Source organism: Heteronotia binoei, chromosome 21 (assembly GCF_032191835.1).
Source record: "Heteronotia binoei isolate CCM8104 ecotype False Entrance Well chromosome 21, APGP_CSIRO_Hbin_v1, whole genome shotgun sequence".
Lineage (NCBI taxonomy): Eukaryota > Metazoa > Chordata > Lepidosauria > Squamata > Gekkonidae > Heteronotia > Heteronotia binoei.
This window is the reverse complement of record NC_083243.1, coordinates 67,010,550-67,031,933: the sequence shown is the minus strand read 5'-3', so window position 1 is coordinate 67,031,933 and position 21,384 is coordinate 67,010,550.

Sequence of the window (21,384 nt, the reverse complement as noted above, 5' to 3'; positions counted from 1 at the left end):
ATTCCAGCTCAAAAAAAGCCCCGGACAGACAGACAGACAGACAGACAGACAGACAGACAGACAGACAGACAGACAGACAGACAGACAGACAGACAGACAGACAGATAGACAGACAGACAGATAGATAGATAGATAGATAGATAGATAGATAGATAGATAGATAGATAGATAGATAGATAGATAGATAGATAGATAGATAGATAGATAGATAGATAGATAGATAGATAGATTTGGCATATGTGTGTATGTATGTATATATATATATATATATATATATATATATATATATATATATATATATATATATATATGACTTTTTTGATAGGGTTCTCTCACAAGCAAAGACTATGGACTGAATTGGATTCCAGCTTGCCAGATATCAGTTATTTCCCATGCTTTCCCCTCCCTTCCGCCATTCTTTTCCCAACCCCAGATAAATTGATTCCCAGGATTAATAGCCCTGCAGTTTGGTGGGCTGCAGTGAGAAGTAAGACTCATGATCTCTTGCTCCTGGTATTTCCCCCCCTGAACTGAACCTCAATCTATTAAGTAGTACACTGGAAGTTCCATGCTGTGATTCAGAGCTTGTTTAGTTTGTAGCCACTTCCACTGTCATATTTGGCTAATATGTTATTATAGAATTTTAATTCTTGGTACTTATACTGAACTTTTAAAGCCTGTTTATAATCCCTTTATGGAGCTAACAGGATTAGAGGCTCCATGAATAAGACTCACATCAAAATATAGTATTGATCAGCATCCCATTAGAGTGCATAGAATTGTCTTGCTGCATGGGGCTCTATTGTAAGAACTCTGAGCAGAGCTTGCCATTCCTCCCTTCTTCTCTCCGTGCAGCCCTCTGTGCCACTGAAAGTTCCTCACAGTGAGAGAACGGTCTGAAATTATGCTGCAGCTGACAAGTAGAGTGAGAAATATCTGAGGCAAGTTCCTATGTACATTGCAAATGTACACACATTGGGAAAAATGTTAAGCAGACCTATTCAGAACTTCCATTTTATTCAGTGGTTTTTGCTCCCAGGAAAGTGTTCCTAGGATTGCATGCATAGGCTCCTCCTCACAGTTGGCCATGTTTTGAAGGCCCGTAGCATGTACATGTTGATAAGGGTAAAATAAAAGTCTCTTGGGGCACCATACCTGTAAAGTACTGGGGTCGGCGCAGTAAGAGACCAGAGTCGGAGAGTGATTTCAGCAAGCTTTACTTCAGGAACACACACACAGACTGAGCTCTATTCAAACTTCCCGCTCCTTTATACAATTCTTGCCCCCTTCTGATTGGTCCTTAACTATGTACATGGATTGGCTATTTACAGGGCCCTAAGGGTCTATCAGGGTACAGTATGAGCCTAGATGTTGATTGGCTACTTATGTTTCAATCCTTCCCCTGACTGGGCACGCTTAGGCCTTCTCTGGAACCCTGGTGTGGAGTACAAGCTTTGGCTTGTTCAGCTTCCCTCCAAAAGTAACAGTTCCCTCCAAAAGTAACAGTTCTCCCATTTGAGCCTAGGACACAACACCCCTCCCCCCATAGTTCCAGCTATCAGGTGACATAGTCCTGGAGATATGCCGGAGGGCGGCGGTCTCGTGTCGAGCGTCGGAGCTCCGAGGGGACTGGGCGTTCCGACTCGGTCGGTGGTTCCGCAGCTGCAGAGCTGGAGACATCTGGGACGGCAGCCTCAGGAGACCTGGGTTCAGCTGCGCGGTCAGGGGTCTCCTCCTTCTGGGCCGAAGCGGGCTCCACGGAACCCTGTTCTGTGTCAGGCTCTCGGGGACTTACGTTGTCCGGATCTGGAGCCTCTGACCTTGGCTCCCCGGCAGGCAGGCGACCTCGGAGTTGGTCGATGTGTCGCCTCAGGAGATGTCCACCCTCCAAGGCCACTGCATAGGAGACCGGTCCGGTGACGTGGTCCACCTTTCCAGGGAGCCAGGCGGGGCCAGTGGTGGCATAGTTCCGTGCCCACACTGTCTCACCTGGGTAGAACCCTCTGGGGGCTTTAAGGTGTTCCGGCACCGGTCGCCTGTCTAGGGCTCGGTCAGGGTGCAGCTTGTCCAGCAGGGTGGTGATGCGGCGGCCCATGAGGAGTTCGGCTGGACTGCGACCTGTGGAGGTGGTGGGTGTGGTCCGGTAGGCCATTAGGAAACACGCCATGTCTTTTGGCCAGTCTGAGGGGCCCAGACGGTTCAAGGCCTCCTTTGCCGTGCGCACCATCCGCTCTGCCTGGCCGTTGGTGGCTGGATGAAACGGGGCAGAGCGAATGTGCCTGATGAGGTTCCTGGCCAAGAAGTCCTGGAACACTGCGGACGTGAATGCTGTGCCATTGTCGGTGACGATGGTCTCCGGGAACCCGTGGGTTGCAAAGATGGCCCTCAGAGCTGTGATGGTCGCCTGCGACGATGGCGAGGGCACCTGGACCACCTCCAACCACTTGGAGTATGAATCCACTAGTATGAGTAGAGTCCGCCCATGGAAGGGGCCAGCAAAGTCCATATGCAGTCTTGACCAGGGGGTTTTGGTGGATTCCCATGATTGCACTGGGCCACGTGGGGGGTCAGGCCTTGACACCTGGCATGTCGGGCACCTTTTAACCCAAGCCTCAATTTCTGCATCGAGGCCAGGCCACCAGTTGGTGGCCCAGAACTGCCCCCACGCCATAAGGGGATGCGTCGCATGCAAGGACCAAGGGCAGGGTCTCGTGGAAATGGGCAAGGACGGAGTTGGACGTCAGGAGGCCCTTGATATCCTGGAAGGCTTTAGCGTGCTGGCGGCCCCACGCCCAGGGTCGGTTCTTGTCTAGAAGCCGGTGCAGGGGTTCGGCCACCGCTGCCTTGTGGGGGAGAAAAGCATGATAAAAGTTTAGGAGGCCGAGGAAGGCCTGGAGTTCTTGCTTGTTGGTGGGCGCTGGAGCATCTTTGATGGCATGCAGCTTGGCGTCGGAGGGGTGGACCCCCTGGGCATCGATGGAGAACCCCAGGAATTGCACCCGATCCACGCCCAGGAGGCACTTCTCCCGTTTGACCTTGAGGCCGGCTGTTTCAAAACGTTGTAGGACTCCTCTAAGGCGGGTGGCAAATTCTTCAGGCGAGGCTGCCGCGATCAGCACATCATCGAAGAATGGAGTGACTCCGGGAAGTCCTTTTAAAAGAGAGACCATGAGTTCCTGGAACAACCCTGGAGCCACACTCAAGCCAAATTGCAACCGCTTTACTCTAAAGGCCCCCCGGTGGGTCACAATTGTTTGGGCGTTGGCCGTGGCCTCATCCACCGGCAGCTGTTGGTAACCTTGGGCCAAGTCCAACTTGCCAAAAAATTTTGCGCCGGCTAGGGTGGCTAAAACGTGGCTGACGATGGGCACAGGGTATGCGTGGGCCTGAAGAGCCTTGTTGAGGGTGCACTTATAGTCTGCACAAATCCGCACTTCCCCACTGGGCTTGACTGGAGTCACGATGGGAGTTTCCCAGGTTGCGTGGGTGACAGGCTCTAGTATTCCCTGTGCAATCAGTTTATCCAGTTCCTCCTCAATTTTAGGCTTGAGCGCGAATGGAACTCGCCGCGCTTTAAGCCTAATAGGCCGCACTGTGGGGTCGAGGTGTAGTGTAACCGGGGGACCCGTGTAGCAGCCCAAGGTGCCATCGAAAACGGCCGGGAACTCTTCGCAAACCTTGTTAAAGTCCACTCCGATAGTCTTATTGACCCCCCTGATCTCTATTCCCAGGGGCTTGAACCAGTCGAGACCCAAAAGGTTTGTAAGGTGGTTCTTGACCACTAGCACTTGTAGCTGGCCCTTGAACCCCTTGTATTGGACTGGGACCGGGCCCACTCCCAAGATAGGCACCTTATTTACTAAGGTAAACCCCGGGTCCCTGAGACGAGGCCTCAGCCTGGTGGGGATTTTAAAAAATGTCTCTGCCGCTATAATAGATGATGCTGACCCAGAGTCCACCTCCATTTGGCAGGGAACCCCCCCGATCCCTACATTGACCCGGATTTTGGAGGGCCTGACTGGCGAGGGTAGGTACTGTACCGGGTATGGGTGGGCGTGGAGAGCGTCGGTCTCGAAGTCTGGCTGGCCTTCGGAGTGCGCAGATCTTTGCGGGACGCGTGCTCGGGATGTGGATCTGCAGGCACAGGCGATGTGGCCTTCCTTGTTGCAGAGTCGACAGGTGGCATTTCGGAATCGGCAGGTCTATCGCTCGTGCTGGCCCCCGCAGCTTGCACATGCAGGTGGTGTCTTGTGTCTCATGCCCTGTGGGGCATGGGTGGTCTTCCTTCCTGCTGAACGATAGCCGGTTTGTAGAGCTTTGTCCTCGTCTGAGTCCTCTGTAGATGGTTCAGGGTTGATCTGGTGTGCCGCAGCCTGTCTTGTCAGCCGTGGCTCTGCTGATCTGCCCTTCTCCCAGCTGGTGGCCACATCGATTGCCTTTGTTAGGTCGCACTCGGAGAGGGACAGGAGTTTCTGTACTAGTTTTTCGTCCCTCAAGCCCCATACAAACTGGTTGAGAAGGGCTTCGTTGAGGTCTGCGAAACTGCATCGGCTTGCCACCCGGCGCAGGCTTGTCAAGAACGCCATCGTGGTTTCGCCTGCCTTCTGTGTCCTTTGTCGGAAGTCCCAGTGCCGGGTGAGCTTGGTTGGCTGGGGCTGGAAATACTTCTCCAGAGCGCTGATGATGTTGTCCACCGGCGTCTCTGAGAGCTTCCTGGGTTGGAGAAGAGCCCTGGCTAAGTCCATGGTCTCCGTGCCACACGTACTGATAAGCAGAGCTCTCTGCATGGTAGTCTCTGTAATCTTCCGGAAGGTCAGGTATGACTGGAAGCCTTTGACCCACGAGTCCCACAGCTCGGGGCGATCGATGCTAAAGGGCTGTAGGAGGTTGGCTGGAGCCTCCATTCTTGGCAGCATGTCTGGGCGGCTTGTGAGCTGGGGTGTGCGCAGAGCGGAGGTGCGGACCCAGATGGCTTGGATTTAGCCACCTTTCCGTGTTCCTGGTTCTGTTGCTGGTTCTTACTGGCATCCCATCCTCGTCGCCAGTGTAAAGTACTGGGGTCGGCGCAGTAAGAGACCAGAGTCGGAGAGTGATTTCAGCAAGCTTTACTTCAGGAACACACACACAGACTGAGCTCTATTCAAACTTCCCGCTCCTTTATACAATTCTTGCCCCCTTCTGATTGGTCCTTAACTATGTACATGGATTGGCTATTTACAGGGCCCTAGGGGCCTATCAGGGTACAGTATGAGCCTAGATGTTGATTGGCTACTTATGTTTCAATCCTTCCCCTGATTGGGCACGCTTAGGCCTTCTCTGGAACCCTGGTGTGGAGTACAAGCTTTGGCTTGTTCAGCTTCCCTCCAAAAGTAACAGTTCCCTCCAAAAGTAACAGTTCTCCCATTTGAGCCTAGGACACAACAATACCTGAACTGGTTACAAGATTAGAAGGCCCTGTCAACAGTTACTTGGACATTTGAGATACAGTAGACCATGTCAGAAATTGCAATAGGGTTATCAGCGTCAGTTACAAGCCAGAGTGGGTGCCCTTCATCTACGACCCGATTGGTCAAAGGGACAGTTAGAGGCTGGAGTGTCTAGAGCCTTAAATTGAGCTGTGTTGCACACAGACTTCAGAGACCACACCTATATCAGGTGCTGCTTTCTCCATGCCTGCAGACATGTGTACCAATAAATCTGCTTGTTGCTGCTGAAACTCATTTGTTTGGAGTTTTCTTTATAGGACGAAAACTGCCCATATCAATGTTTAAGGTCTTTTCTGCAGACTTTTGGCTAAACATGTGAATATTAGGAGTCAGACCTGTGGATGAGATCCTACATTTTACACAGTCAGTTGCCTTCCCCAGTGCCAGATCAGAAAGCTGCTGAGGTCCAAATGTCTACCCCCTCCAAGCTTACCTCTTTCTGCAGCCTTGTCAGACCCTAGGACTTTTGAAGCCTTCAGGAAGCTATTGGTCCCTCAGTCTCCTTACTCCTCATAGGTAAGTGCAGTCCCCACGGACTCCATTCTTATCAACCTGTTGCTTCCTCGGTGACTTTTTTGGAGCTAGTCTCCTTACTGTTCCAGGCTTCTCTCATGGTTATCTCCCCTTGTCCCATCCTTAGCCTGATCAGCTTTTAAAGTTCCTGGGGGTAGGGTTGGTCCCACACTTCCTCTGGCTGCAGCCAAACACCCCCCATCCAACAGTTCTTTTTTCCACTCTGAGGGACACCTCAAGTCATATTTCACTGATAGGAACAGAACTGTTTTAGTGACAAACTTTTTATTCCTAGGACTTCCAGCTACTCTGTTAAGATGATACGGCTGCTGACAGGTCCAATAAAACCAATGAGAAGTTTCCTTAGTCAATTTGCAGTCAGAGTTTGTCCACTAGAGCAATAAGCACCAAACCAGGCCTAGAGCAAGACTGAAATGGTTCAACTGCAAATGTCTGATCCAAATATTCCTGGAGATGGCCTGCCACCACTTTTTCCACCAAATTCCCTATGTATGGGAAGTTGAAAAGATGTGAATAACTATTATCATTATATACAGGCAATGAAGACTTCTTTAATAACGGTCTTATTATGATCTGCTTTAATACTGAAGGGAAAGCTCTCTTCAATAATGAAGTTTTAATAGTTCTTTCCAACCAAAACTTAATTGAAATAGAGTAAGTTTTAATTCACCATAATGGGCACAGATCCAATTAACAAGTGGCAGGTCTAGCAACCCAGCAAAAATCTAGCAAAACCATCACAGCTCCCACCTAGTTATTCCTCCATCCAAACTGAGGCCTCATTTACACGAGGTTCTTTCTATTTGAAAGAATTGCACTGGATGAGAGTCCACTGATACAAAAGTTATGGAGAGAAGGTTTTTTTTTCACCAATATAATTTCATTGCTGTTGTGAATAAGCAATATGAGCATAGGGCCTCACCGGTGTTCCCTCTAAGCTGAGTTAGTGTGAGCTAGCTCACAGTATTTTAGCCCCTGGCTCACACATTTTTGTCTTAGCTCAGGAAAAATGGCCCCAGAGCAAACTAATTTATGCAGTAGCCCCCAACTTTAATGCCAGTAGCTCACAAAGTAGAATTTTTGCTCACAAAACTCCACAGCTAATAGGAAGTATTGGTTGCAGGGGGTGATGAATAGGCTTTGAGACTGTGTTTGTCTGTTGGGCAAATGGCATTACAGGGACTGAATGTTTGGGCTTAGAACTGTGCGTACAAACCGGAAGATAAGTGTGTTTATTTATATCCATTTATACCTCACTTTTCTCCCCAGTGGAGCCTCAAAGTAGATTTCCCCCTTCCATTTTATCCTCACAACAACCTGTCAAGTAGTGTGTGTGATTGTGTCATCCAGCAGGCCTCCACTGGACATTAAACCTGGGTCCTCAAATACTAATCTGATACTCTTAACCACTACACTTTCTGTCTAGTACCCCTGCGAGGCAGAGAGAAGAATCTGGTTCTTGGGCAGCCTATGCCTACATTGGTATGTGTGAATGGCTGGTTTGCACATGAGTACACTGTTTGGTGATGGATGAGCACATTCCCAAGGTGTAGGGCTAGAGTTTGCCACCATTCATTAGTGCATCTGATTTGCCAGCAATAACACCTGAACATTGAACAAAATGTCAGAATCTGTCCAGAGTGCAGAGGAACCAAGAGTTGTAATTGCATGGCATATGAACCTACTGCACATGTCTTCTTTTTTATATGCTGAAAAGCTGGGATTGGCTGCTGTGTGTGTGTGTGTTGCAATTATCCTGCAATACAAGCTGAAATGTTGTAGCATTTATTTATTAAAACATTTATATCCCATTTTTTATCATAGTTCGGCAGCTTAAAATTAACAAAATTATTCATGGTCTGACTTATGCTTGTGATGGGAGAGGGTGTGTGTCCCATAGATGGTTTTTAATGTGCTCTCTCCTTTGCAAGTGGTATATTAGTGTGGGAGCTACAGAATATTGCTTGCCAAAATATTTCACTTTCAAGAAAAATTTCAGGAAATAAAAAGAGATTGTGCAGCAGCTCAAAGCTGCTGTTATTCTTGAATGATATACATTCTGAGATTCTCTCAGTATTGTGTAACTTCAAAAATATTGACTTTTTATGACTGAACTCTTCTGCATTCTGCATTGAGTACAGATGATTTTGCTTAGAGAATTATGGGTTCAGGAAGTATCATACCGTTCCACTAGCTGGAGCTGGACAAGAGCAACTTGTGCCCTGCAATTTTGTGGACTCTCTCTCATTTTCAAAATTGCCACAGTCCCATTTTTAAGGAGGTTGGTTTCAAATGTGTCTTTGAAATCAGCATCTGTTTCTGTATAGGGACCTCCCAAGCAATACTCCCTATAAGCTGTGTAGTCCTGTGAGCTAGAATTCAATTTTGTGAGCTACTGGTATTAAAGTTGTGAGCTACTGCATACATTAGTGTGCTCTGGGGCCATTTTTCCAAGCTAAGACAAAAATGTGTGAGCCAGAAGCTTAAAAAACTGTGAGCTAGCTCACACTAACTCATCTTAGAGGTGGATGTGACTGGATGACCGTACTTCTGGTGATGTCAGAGGCGTGGCCTAGCATGCAAATGATGGTGATGTCAGAGGTGTGGCCTTGCGTACTAATTAGTTCCTGCTGGGATTTTTTTTTACAAAAAGCCATTATCTGTCTGTCTGTCTGTCTGTCTGTCTGTCTGTCTGTCTGTCTGTCTGTCTGTCTGTCTGTCTGTCTGTCTATCTATCTATCTATCTATCTATCTATCTATCTATCTATCTATCTATCTATCTATCTATCTATCATTTGCCAAAGCTAAACACTTCAGTTAAGAAGTGTTTTATAACTTGAATTTTAAGTTAGCAAGCGATCTCATAGTTTATGTACAACTTTTAAAACAAGGAAAGCAGCATCCTCTAATCATATACACAGGCGCCACTCCCCCATTCCTCAGAGTCCCTCTAGTCCCTCTAATCAACAGGCTCAGGCTATATCAGACTATACCTTTCCTTTTTAAAGTATCAGTTAGTTGCCTCCTACTTCTGTTTTGAACAGTCTCATCTGATATACAAATTGTTAGCGAGCTCTCTCAAGGGGTCTGGACATAAAATACTAGAATTTGAAAAATAAGGGATGCCCCCACCAGGAACATCTCTACCATCTGGGTGAGATCTGAACTAAGCTTTTTTGCATTACTGGATACTTGTGTGCATTTTAACATAATTTGCCAACTGTTAAGGGACAGAATTGAGAGGGAAATATTAAAAAAAATCATTAATAAGAGGGTCAAGTGATCTTAGGTTCATTAAGCTGCATTTCAACAAAGCCGGGAATCTGCAGTGTCTAGGTTGCTGGTGCTGCTACACCAAAGGTGGGTTCTATGGTATGCTACCCTTAAAAACTCAAGGAAATTCCTAGGAGAGTCATCCTTACAACTTTAACACTACAGCTTTAAAACAGTAAGATATGAGTCCAGGAGCACTTTAGAGACCAATAGTCTGAGGTGAGGGGTATTGGTGACCAATAGGATATCCATGGTATAAGCTTTTGAGAGTAAAAACTCCCTTCCTTTCTGCCATCAAGTATTTGACAAAGGAAGCCTTGAGCCTTAGGCCCTTTTGTCTGGTCCCCAAACTCCTCAATCTGTACCCATGAGTAATGTTCCAAGTTTGTAGAATAATCTTCCTTCCCAAAAGCTCTCTCTCACAAGGTAGACAATTCGATCAAATACCAGGAAAAGTTACTAACACATTCCCTTATGATCAACAGGTCTGAGACACACATCCCACCCAAATGAACTCAATCACCTGCAAGTGAGCACATCTTCCCTTTTCTATTACATCACTTGGACAGTCCTTATGAGTACCCCATTACAGCAGAAGGAGTGGATTATCCAATGATTGTCCAGAAGATGACCCATATACCAAAGTTTCACTAACTTGTGTGCAACACAGATTCATTAATGGGTAGCCAAGTTCTGAAGTTTGACTAAATGTCATGGTGGACCCTAGTTCTGTGTCAGTTTCTGCCACAGTACTATTTCTCCTGTTGTGTAAATCTAGGTGCATATAAATTGGATTTCATGCTCTGTGTAACATGTTGTGCTCCTGAGTCTTATTCCACCATCGCTGATATTGTAGAGGCATCTTTTTCTATATATGAACTGTTAACTTCAGTGTCAATGTATTTGAGAAAGTGTGTGTGCACAGAAAATTTAATACTTTGAATAAAATGGTTGGTCTTAAAGGTGCCACTGAACTCTACCTTTGTAATTCCTATGGAAGGGATGGTGGCTCAGTGGTAGAGCATCTGCTTGGTAAGCAGGACTCTCTAACAACAAAGATCTCATACAAACCTGTACTTTCAGCTACAAAATATACTAAGGGAAAATAAAAGATGTGTAAAGTAAGGATGGGCACAACCCAAACAAAAGTGGTTCAGTTTGGTATATGATTTGTGCCAAATCCTGAACTGAACCCAAACTGAACCTAAACCAAAATGGCTTCTGATGAATCAAACCAATTCTGTAAGTTCAGGACACAGAAAATGAGTTGATCAAGTGAATGGGGGTCTTGGCAGAAAAGAAAACAACAGGGCAGGCAGAGAAGCCCCAAACAAAAAGCAGCCCCCTTCCAAAAAAAAGTAACCAAGGAACAATCCCTCAAGTCCAGAGGATTTATCAATGAAAGCTGTGGGGTTCTGAAATAAAATGGCAGAAAGGGAAGGGAAACCACCAAGGAAGGCAGCAGGAAAATCTCTCTAAACAAAAAAACAGCCCAGTGCAGAATTGTAAAAGGAGGGAACAATCTCAATTCCCCCTCCCCCCCCACTTCACAACAAAAAAGAAAAAAAACTGACTAGGCAACACAGATGAGGAACCCAGGTCAAAGCAAAGTCCTCTGATCCGAACTAAGCAAACAGTCCCCCTCCCCTTGCTCAGCAAATGTCACATCTCAGGGCGCAGGCAGGAGAGAGTCTAAAGCCAGTCCAAAGTCAAAGTTCAAGGAGTCAGTCAAGAGCCAAGTCACCATAGCAAAATCACAAACCAGAAGGAGAAATCAGTGTCCAAAGCCAAAGGGTCAGGGTGCCAAGGAATTCAAACCGGTCAGGAACTGGAATCAGGAAGGAGCGTGGATGCAAGCCAGGGAATCAACTTCTTGCTTCCACGAGGTTGCCAAGTCCCGGGCGCGAGTTATATGGGCACATCAATCAGCCTGCTTCCTGGGTGGCCATAGTTCCCCTAGTAATTTGGGCTAAGAGATCTGAAGAACTGGCATGTGGCACGTCTGTTTTCTGTCAGTGTCTGTCAAAGACGTGCGTACATTCTTTTTTGTTTAAAACAATTTTATTGGTAACATATGGTAATAAATCTATATCTTACTTCTTTTTAAAAAAGCTTCTTTTATCTACCCCATATATTACTTTCTACCCACCCCTCCCCCGTTACTTGACCCCCGCTGGTGTTATTTACTTAAAATGCAAATATTTAAAGGTACCCTTAACTATTAAAACAAAAATTTATATTCTTCTTTTTAAAACTTAATCATTATCAAAGATTGCCCAATGTCCTTTTATTTTCCACTTTTTTTCTACATATCTTCTAAACATTTTCCATCCGTCTTAAAAACTTCTAAATCATAGTCTCTTAAGATTCTTGTTAATTTGTCCATTTCACTCCATGTCATAACTTTTATAATCCAATCCCATTTTCTCTGGTATTTTTTCTTGCTTCCACAACTGTGCATACAATGTCCTAGCAGCTGAGAGCAAGTACCAGATTAAAGTTCTACCTTCTTTTGGAAATTTTTCCATTTGTAGTCCCAACAGAAAAGTCTCTGCAACTTTGTTAAACTCATATCCCAAGATCTTAGAAATCTCTTGCTGAATCATCTGCCAAAACATTTTAGCTCTTTCACAAGTCCACCACATATGGTAGAAAGAACCTTCATGTTTTTTGCATTTCCAACATCTATCTGGCATCTTATTATTCATCTTTGCCAATTTTTTAGGAGTCATATACCATCTATACATCATCTTAAAACAGTTTTCTTTAATACTTTGACATGTTGAAAGTTTCATAGAGTTCTTCCACAAATATTCCCTAGTTTCCATCTGTATTTCTTTATTTACATTAATTGGCCATTTAATCTTTTGTGATTTCACTACTTCATCTTCTGTAGACCATTGTAGAAGCAATCTATATACTTTTGAAATTAATTTATCATTGTCTCCAAGCAGAACTTTTTCCAATTCTGTTTGCTCTTTCCTTATTCCTTCAGTTTTAATATCATTCTCCACCAAGCTCTTTATTTGTTGTATTTGAAACCAATCATATTTATAATTCAACTCTTCAGCAGTTTTCAGTTCTATTTTGCCACTTTGTATTTTTAATAGTTGATTATATGACAACCACTTTTCTTCACCTATCTCAGCCGTTATTTTTATTACTTCAGCTGGCACTATCCATAACGGTCTTCTCTCATCTCCATATTTCTGGTATTTAATCCATGTATTTAGCAAATTATTTCTTATATAATGGTGAGAGAAAAAAACATCTATCTTCTTTTTTCCATAATACAAATACGCGTGCCAGCCAAATTTATTTCCGTGACCTTCCAGCACTAAAAGTTTTTTGTTTAACAACGTTATCCATTCTTTCATCCACACTAAACAAACTGCTTCCTGATATAATTTTAAATTCGGCAGTTGAAACCCACCTCTTTCTTTTGCATCTGTCAAAATTTTCATTTTAATCCTTGGTTTCTTTCCAGCCCACACAAATTCTGAGATTTTCCTTCGCCATTTATCAAATTGTTTGCCATCCTTCATAATCGGAATAGTTTGAAATAGATACATTATTCTTGGTAAACAATATGAATATCTTACGAAGACATGCGTACATTCTTGAGATGGGAGGGGAAGAACTTGGAGGAGACTGATTGTCAACAGCTGGCGTGGATACCTGGAATGTGGAGGGTGTGACTGACGGCCTAGCTGTTGGTTCTTCCTGGTCTGCTAACCCTTCCAGCTCTTCAACTTCGCTCTATCTCTCCAGTCTCATTCCCTCTCCCTTTCCCTCTTCCTTTCCATCTCCAGTCCAAAACTAACAGAGGACATGTGCACTCTACTTGGGCTATATAGCATTTGAATCCCATGCAACAAATAGGAGCTCTTCCATTATCAGGCTCAAGGTTTGGAGGGTCCCTATTGATGTTTCTAAGGTTGGACAATACCACCACCACTGTTGCCTAGCTGTTCCTTGCTAGGCTTTCTGGAATGGTTTTCATTTACCAAACCATACTGAGCTGCTCCCAAAGTTCAGTGAATGTTCTGTGAGCACATGCTCTCCTAAACATGGCTTCCTGACCACTGATCTGACCAAAATTTGGCATGCATTTTGGATTGTCAGCCATTAATCCATAATATAAGGTGTTACTCCTATTTCTGTAGCAAGGACCCCTACAGAAATTCAGTAGCTATAGAGAATGGATAGCCATTTTGTAATAAGAAACAGTCTACATATTTAAAGACAACAAAGGAAGACTAAGAGAAGGCAACAAAACTTAGCAAACAAAATGTAGACATTGCAGAAATATTGGAAGCCCTGTGGAAACCATATACCCCATTTGGTCTACAAATGCTAGTCCTTTTATTTTGCCTATTTGCTGTATTTTTAACCTGTAAATCCAAGGAGCAAAGGGAGTAGGGTTGCCAAGCAACTAGCCTGGCAACCAGCAGGAGGTTTTTGGGGGTGAGGACATGGGAGGCATATGACATCAGTGACATCACTAAATCATTTCTGGGTACTACTTGGAAGCAAGGCAATAGCCAGCGGTGGGGTGCATGGAGCAGCACCCCTATCGAACTTTTAACACCCCACCCCAATCTCCCCATTTAATTCCTATTACTACAGCAATAACTGTGCTGGCCCAAAGCACACATGACTAACCGAAGACCGTAATCTTGATTCTTTCCTTCCTTGGCTGGGAAGGGCAGGGCCAGGAGGGGAAAGAAACCTGGGCTGAAGAGCATGCTGCCCTCCTCCCTGATGCTCAGCTTGTGCACCATGGGGTGCATGGAAAATGGTGGAGCTGGTAGGGTTGCCAAGTCCAATTAAAGAAAAATCTGGGGACTTTGGGGGCGGAGCCAGGAGACTTTGGGGGTGGAGCCAGGAGACCTTGGGGGTGGAGCCAGGAACAAGGATGTGACAAGCATAATTGAACTCCAAGGGAGTTCTGGCCATCACATTTAAAGGGACAGCTCACCTTTTTAAATGCCTTTCTTCTTCCATAGGAAATAATTAAGGATAGGGGCACCATCTTTTGGGGCTCATAGAATTGGACCCTCTGGTCCAATCGTTTTGAAACTTGGGGGGTATTTTGGGGAGAGGCACTAGATGCTATACTAAAAATTTGGTGCCTCTACCTCAAAAAATAGCCCCCCCAGAGCCCTCAATACCCACGGATCAATTCCCTATTATTCCCTATGGGAATTGTTCTCCATAGGGAATAATAGAGTGCCTAGTAGACATTTCCCTCCCCCCCAACGCTTTCTAAAGGAAGGGGGAGGGCCTCCATACCAGGGAATTCCCCCCTCCCTGCCCCCTCCCTCTCTCACACACACAAACAAACACTTACCGCACTTGGTCTTCTTCCCTCTGCCTGCTCTGAAAACGAAAGCAAAGAAAGGGCGGGGCCGTTCTCCGAAGCCCTTCCTGTTTCCTCCTTCCTGCCCAGCCTTAAAGGGGCAGAAATTTTACAAACTGCTCAGGACTCAGGAGCTCTACACCAACATGAACGCTTCAGGTATGTTCTCCCCCCCCCTCCACCCCCCCACCCCCCCGCTTCCTGATTTCTGGAGACCGGGGGATGAAGCTGGGAACCCAGGAGCCTCCCGGAAAAGCGGGGGGATTGGGAAGCCTAGGAGCTGGAGAGGGAACAGGGGACTCCAGACAGGATGGGAATGGAGAGAAGTACACATGCATGAGCAAGAGAAAAAGAGGACTCCCTTCTCACCCTTTCCCTGCTACTTCTCTAAAGTTCCTTACCCTGGGCCTAATGGGCAGTTGCCAGCTCTTCTTGCTTTCCCCTCCCTCACCCCGCTTCCCTTCTCTCTCCCATTCTCAGTGTTCTGACAGACAGCATTACAGCTTTCCAGCCTGGAAGGGCCCAGGAAGCTGGATATGGCAAGAGGAGGTTCTAGGCAGACCGGGCCAGCTGGGAAACATGAAAAAGTGCAGCTATTCATGGCCACTGCAGATTAGCTCATTTAATTTAGTCAAATTTAATTTAATTAGCGGTGCCTTGGTGTCCCTTCCTGAAAAACTTCCTGACTACAGGGCTGAAGTGACAATAGGCAGGTCTAGGAATTGCAAGAAACTCCGAGAGCTACTGGCTTATACCCAGAAGTGACAAACCACTGCAGAGGATGACTTTTTTTGGCCCATTTGGTGTAGTGATTAAGAGAGGCAGACTCTAATCTGGATAATCAGGCTTGATTCCCCACTCCTCCACATTAAGCCTTCTGGGTGACCTTGGGCCACTTACAGCTCTCTCAGAACTCTCAGTCCCACTTACTTTATAAGGTGTCTATTGTGCTTGTAAGCTGCTTTGATATTCCTTTTGGTAGAGAAAAGTGGGGTGTAAAAACTTCCTCCTCCTCCTTCTGGTGGTGGGAAAGCAAAAGAACTGGCACCATCATAACCAAAGAGCCTGCAGATTGGAATCTACTTAAGTTCTATATAAATGGACAGTGTTTTCCTGTTACCCTTGCTTTTTCAGGAAAGCTGCTTTCTCAGCACAAATAAATAGTAGAGGCTAGTCTTTGTTCATACTTGAAGGTCTCAACTACCTTAAGATATCAGATACCAAGGACAGGCCATGTAAGCCCTAGGGCAAGCAGCTCATCTGTTTTGCTACTGGTATATGTGTGAAGGACAAAGGTGGAGGCTCAAGCAGTGGGGAATTGAGGCAGAGGCCTAAGCTCCTTCCTCCCATCAGGGTTGTGTGCAGGAGATGACAAGAGGCTAATAGATCTTCATAGACACAAGGCAGATAAAAGCAAATACATCCCACCAACAAATACATCCTGGGCCGGCCCTGCCACTAGGCAAACTAGGTGATTGCCTAGGATGTCAGCCTTCTGGGAGCACCAAATTGAGCTCCCCCATTATGACTTGCTGAAGTTATCAGTGCGAGTGGGGGGGTGCAAGATGTTAGCCTTGCCTAGGGTGCCAGACAGTCTAGGGCCAGCCCTGAATATACCAAGTCAGCTGTCATATAGAGGAGGGTATGGAATTGTTTTCTGTGGCCCCAGATGGTAGGACCAGAACCATGGGTTGAAATTTAATCAAAAGAGTTTCCAGCTCAACATTGGGAAGAACTTCCTGACCGTTAGAGCAGTTCCTCATTGGAACAGGCTTCCTCAGGAGGTGGGGGGCTCTTCTTCCTTGGAGGTTTTTAAACAGAAGCTAGATGGCTATCTGACAGCAATGAAGATCCTGTGAATTTAGGTGGAGGTATTTGTGAGTTTCCTGTATTGTTTAGGGGGTTGGACTAGATGACCCTGGAGGTCCCCTCCAACTCTATGATTCTAAATTTAAAAAGGATGAAAGAGATCAATTAAAGGGAATGAGCAGACTTCACAGAGAAAACTTCTGATTGTAGAATTGAGATGTCTGGGACATTTTTAATTTCATAAAAAAGCAGCTATACCTTTTCCCTGATACAAATCACTCACATATCCAACAACCATCAGCCTTGATGGGCAAAAAAAGCACTCAACTACAGTTTCCAACAGGCATGGAGAAAAATGTCCTGTCCCTTTAACAGTGTCTTAATGTGTGGAAATAGACAGCTGAAGCTTTTCATGGAATGAAAGTAAATAATATTACCTGATAAATATCCTATTAAGTGTCTGCGAAAGTGAAAAGACATTTTCCCCCAAGCTTGTTGGCAACCTTACACTCAAGCTAGCATTCAGATGAAAAGGAAGTAGGGGCAGGTAAATAGAACAAGTGAGAGATTTGAGCTAATCCTTCCCTTTCTGTTTTTTTGCATCAATTCTTGAAGCATTTTTTTTCTAGCAGCTTTCAACAGAGGAACTTTGAGGGAGGGGGACTGAAATCCACTAGCACAGGGATGAAACAATAGACCTCTGCCATATACATACATATTACTTAAGGATCCCCCAGAAGGGTCCTCACTCACATGCCAGTTAAAACTTCCTTGAGTTTAGGCTTACCACATGCCACTCAGCTGGGCAGCAGGAGGAAATTGGCTGGCAAATAGGGGGGCACTTTATTGTCATCCCTGCACTATGATACAATTTCCTGCACTATTTGGAAGTTGCATAATCACAAGTGGATAACAATCATGCCCTTTCCCCTTAGTAAGTTCCTCCCCCCTCCCTTTCTCATCTGTTGCCAGGCCTGGCAACCCTAAAGTCAGCTTGAGAATTTCAACTGCTTATAGATCAGGAATAAGTTCTATTTGCCTCAACTTGGATGAAAAAATCTTCCTTGAACAAGAGGTACAATCTCTGAGGATTTCATCTTCATTGGAAACAAAACAAAAGTATAGGAAAAAAATGTTACTATTGAAATAAAAGGAAATTAATAAAGAATTGGGGAAAACCCAAATAGGTGGTGTAATAACTACAATAAAAATAATTAAAACTTGAAAGAGCAGAATGAAAAGAAAATGAAATGAATAAACATTTCTGTGAACATCTTAAATAATGATAAGATGTAGCGGGATTGTTCTTTGTCTTTGAGCCTGTTGGGGAGGGCGGGATATAAATCAAACAAAATAAAAATAAAATAAATTGTACAATATGTACCAGTTGTGATTTTACAGGGCGGGGGGCAAAATTCCAGCTTAATAAAATTGTATTTATTTAAATATTAGATTATTTAGAAGCCACACTTCCTATGCAAAGGCTCAAGGCTCCTACAAAATTAAAACATAAAACAACAACAATTTCATTGCAATAAAACAGTCCGAGAGAACAATAAAATGGCAATTTAAAAGTGGCAAATAACAATAATTAATGCTGCAGGAGATATATCAATTCATTGCGATACAATTCAATTGTGTCACACATTTTTTTAAAGACCAAAATACTGCATTCAAACTGAATATGTTTAAAGAACGTCATGCACATGAATACCTTTTTAAGTGGTATGCTTCTTTTTTTTAAAGGTTCTTCTTTACAGCTTGAAAATGGCACTGTTTGAAAGAAGATGATAAAAGCAAGTAGGTCTACTTGGTTCTATCCAGTGTGGCTTAGTCTAATGAAAGTGTTTTTTAGGATTGTATTTCAAGACATTTAAAAAATCTATCACATATATGAAGCTTTTCCATGGCTGGGTAATATGTTTAATATCCCTGACCCTCTGGAAGTAAGGAAAATATATTTTTCATAGACATGCTTTTCATCAGTTCACCAGCTAGTTAAACATTTATATATTATAGCTGCTCCTAGGATATCATTTGTAACAGATGATTGTGCATCAGTCATAAAGTTTAGATCTCCAATTTGGTATAGGAATTAGAGTGTTGGATTAGGATTTGAGAGACCCAAGGTCAAATACCTACTCTGCCATGGAAACTTGCTAGCAAACTGTGGGCTGGTCACAGACTCTGCCCTTAATCTCACTCACATGGCTTGGTTCGGTCCAGCAATCCTTGAGGTCCACAACAAGTGACCTTGAGGACTGTATATGGCCCTCAGGATGGAGGTTCCCCACCCCTGCTCTAGCACATAAAAAGTACCACCAATTCTTTGGGACTCTTATAACTATAGCCAAAATTCCTCAAGGATATCAGAACAAGAGACTGTATCAACATTTCTTCAACAGCAAAGACCTAAAAGTAGCAGATGAACTAATCCATGAACCTGATGATGCACATAGACAAAAATGAACCAAGCAACTGCAAATTTGGATTTCAGGCATTCCAGTAGGAAAGCCTGGAGCCTGTTGAAAAAACTAGGTGCACCTATGCTCTGAGGAAATCTGGAGGTAACACCAAACCAGGTAGCTTCTCAACTGAAATCCCTATCCAGAACTCTGAAGGGATGAGATTTTACAATCATGTTAAAAAAAGAACTCCAGATTTTGAAATGCACCTGCCCTGAAGACTGTAAGCTGTCAGGGAATTTCAGTGTGTTAAATACTGGGCCTGTGTTGAGTTCCATCACGCATAAAACTCGTTTGATTTTGACGGTGGCCTTCAACTTGTCTGCTGATGGCGTCAACAGCTGGCATACCTGCAGAGACAGTGTGCAGGTCCTCTTGCTTCATGGACTCCCATCACCAGCCTTGGGTGTGTTGGCATACTCTGTCAGTCGAAGATGTGGCCAGTTTAGAGCAGCAGACTCTGGCTGGGTGGCCCACCTTCCCACATTTGTGGCAGGAGGCATTGTGGAAATGGGAAATGCAGCACTCATGTGGGGTACTCAGCTGGGGTACGCTTGAGAAATAGAGGTTTCACATGGCAGTGGGCTCTTTGGGTTCCTGCAGTGGAGCTTTAGTGCTTCTTCACCCTCAGAGTAGTCCTCTGAAGCCAATGACACAGACATCTGATGGGCCAATATGGCAGCGGCAGCTGCCTTGGAGACTCATGACTGGTGGACTTCCGCCGTAAATTTCTTGGTGACCTCCACGGTGAGGGCTTCTTCAAATGTGACCCGGAACATGGGGTCCCACTTACCAATGATCTTTCACTGCAGGTGCTCTCTTCTCTTAGGCCGCACACCAACCAGTCCCTCAGGGCTTCCTCTAAATATTGGAAGTTGCAGTGGTGGGCAGTCCTATGAAGCACAGTCACATAAGTGGTGACTGACTCACCAGGGGCCTGGTTCCATGTGTAGAATGCATGGTGGGTGACAATGATGGACAGCTTGGGCGAGAATTGGCCTTGCAGCTTGTCCATGATGGCATAATATGCAATCACCTGGAGCTCCGTGGGAGCAAGCAGAAAGCAGTGACTACAAAAACTACTACTGAGCACCAGAACATGCAGCAATATATACAGTTGGGGCAGGGGAAACCCAGCCCCCAAGAAGCAGAAAACATCCTGTGATTGTGCCCTTTTTGGATCCTTCATTAGAATTTGGATACTCATTGGCAGATCCTAGAATCCTCTGATACTGCCTCCCAATTGGCTAGTTTGAATTATGCAGTCAATCGGGATGCAGATCTTTGGATCTTCTCAGTCTATTGTGCTGCGCCTCAAGTTCAGGACACAACACACTGTTAGTATGTGAGCCCATAGTCCACAACATGGATACAGCATGGTGAAAGCAGGTGGATCTACAGTGACAGCTTCTGACAGCTCAGGTCAGAGCAACCTTGGAAGAAGGCCGGTTGAAGCTGGACTGTATCTGGGGAAAGCGCCTGCTGCAAGTCAGCATATTTGTGGACTGCTATGATTGGCTGACCAATGTATATATGGAGTGCAGTGCCAGACAATATCTCTCTCTTGTGAGAACGAGTTCCTGGCGAAGCACTTTGTTCCTGAGTTTTGTATATGTTAATCACCGCACCACGTCTGTTGTATATAGTTGTAAATACACTATTTTACACTAGGTGCTGGTGTGTGGCTCAGATTCTTTCCTCGCATCGACCTGGTGGTTGTTCCCTGTTTCCGCACTCTGCCCATGCTCTATACCGACACACACAACATGTCCAGGCATGCCTTCACATACATAGCATAGTGCTGATGAAATTTCCAAGGCACTGAAGGACATCAAGAGCAGAAAGGCACCAAGTTTTGACTGCATTCATAATGAGTTACTGATCAACAGTGATACATCCACTAAGAAGGAGCTCTCAAAAGTTTCTCACTGACATCATGAGAACTAGGAAGACTCCCATGGGAATTCAAGAAAGCAAAGATAGTTGCTGTTCTGAAATCTGGAAAACCAAAACATCTGGTGGAAAGTTACAGACCTATTTCCCTTCTGAGCTCCTGTTATAAATTCCCTGCAAGGCTAATCCTGAAAAGAATAATCGACAGAATTAACAAACATATCCCTATACAGCAAGCAGGATTTAGACCCCATCATAATTGTGAAGACCAGGTTCTCAGTTTAACAACTTTTATTGAGGTAGCGTATCAGAAGTGTCTTAAGAAGTGTTTTTTGTCAATCTGGCTGCTGCTTATGACACAGTCTGGAGGGATGAACCATTGTACATGTTTTTACAAATTTTCCACTGCAGAACATTATGTCAAATCCTAAATAATATGCTGAGTAATAAAACTTTCCAAGTAATTGTGGGTCAGTCAATCAGCAAGCAGAAGTACTGAACAATGGCCTACACCAGGGCTCAGACCTCACTCCAGTTCTTTTCATTCTATACAATTCTGATG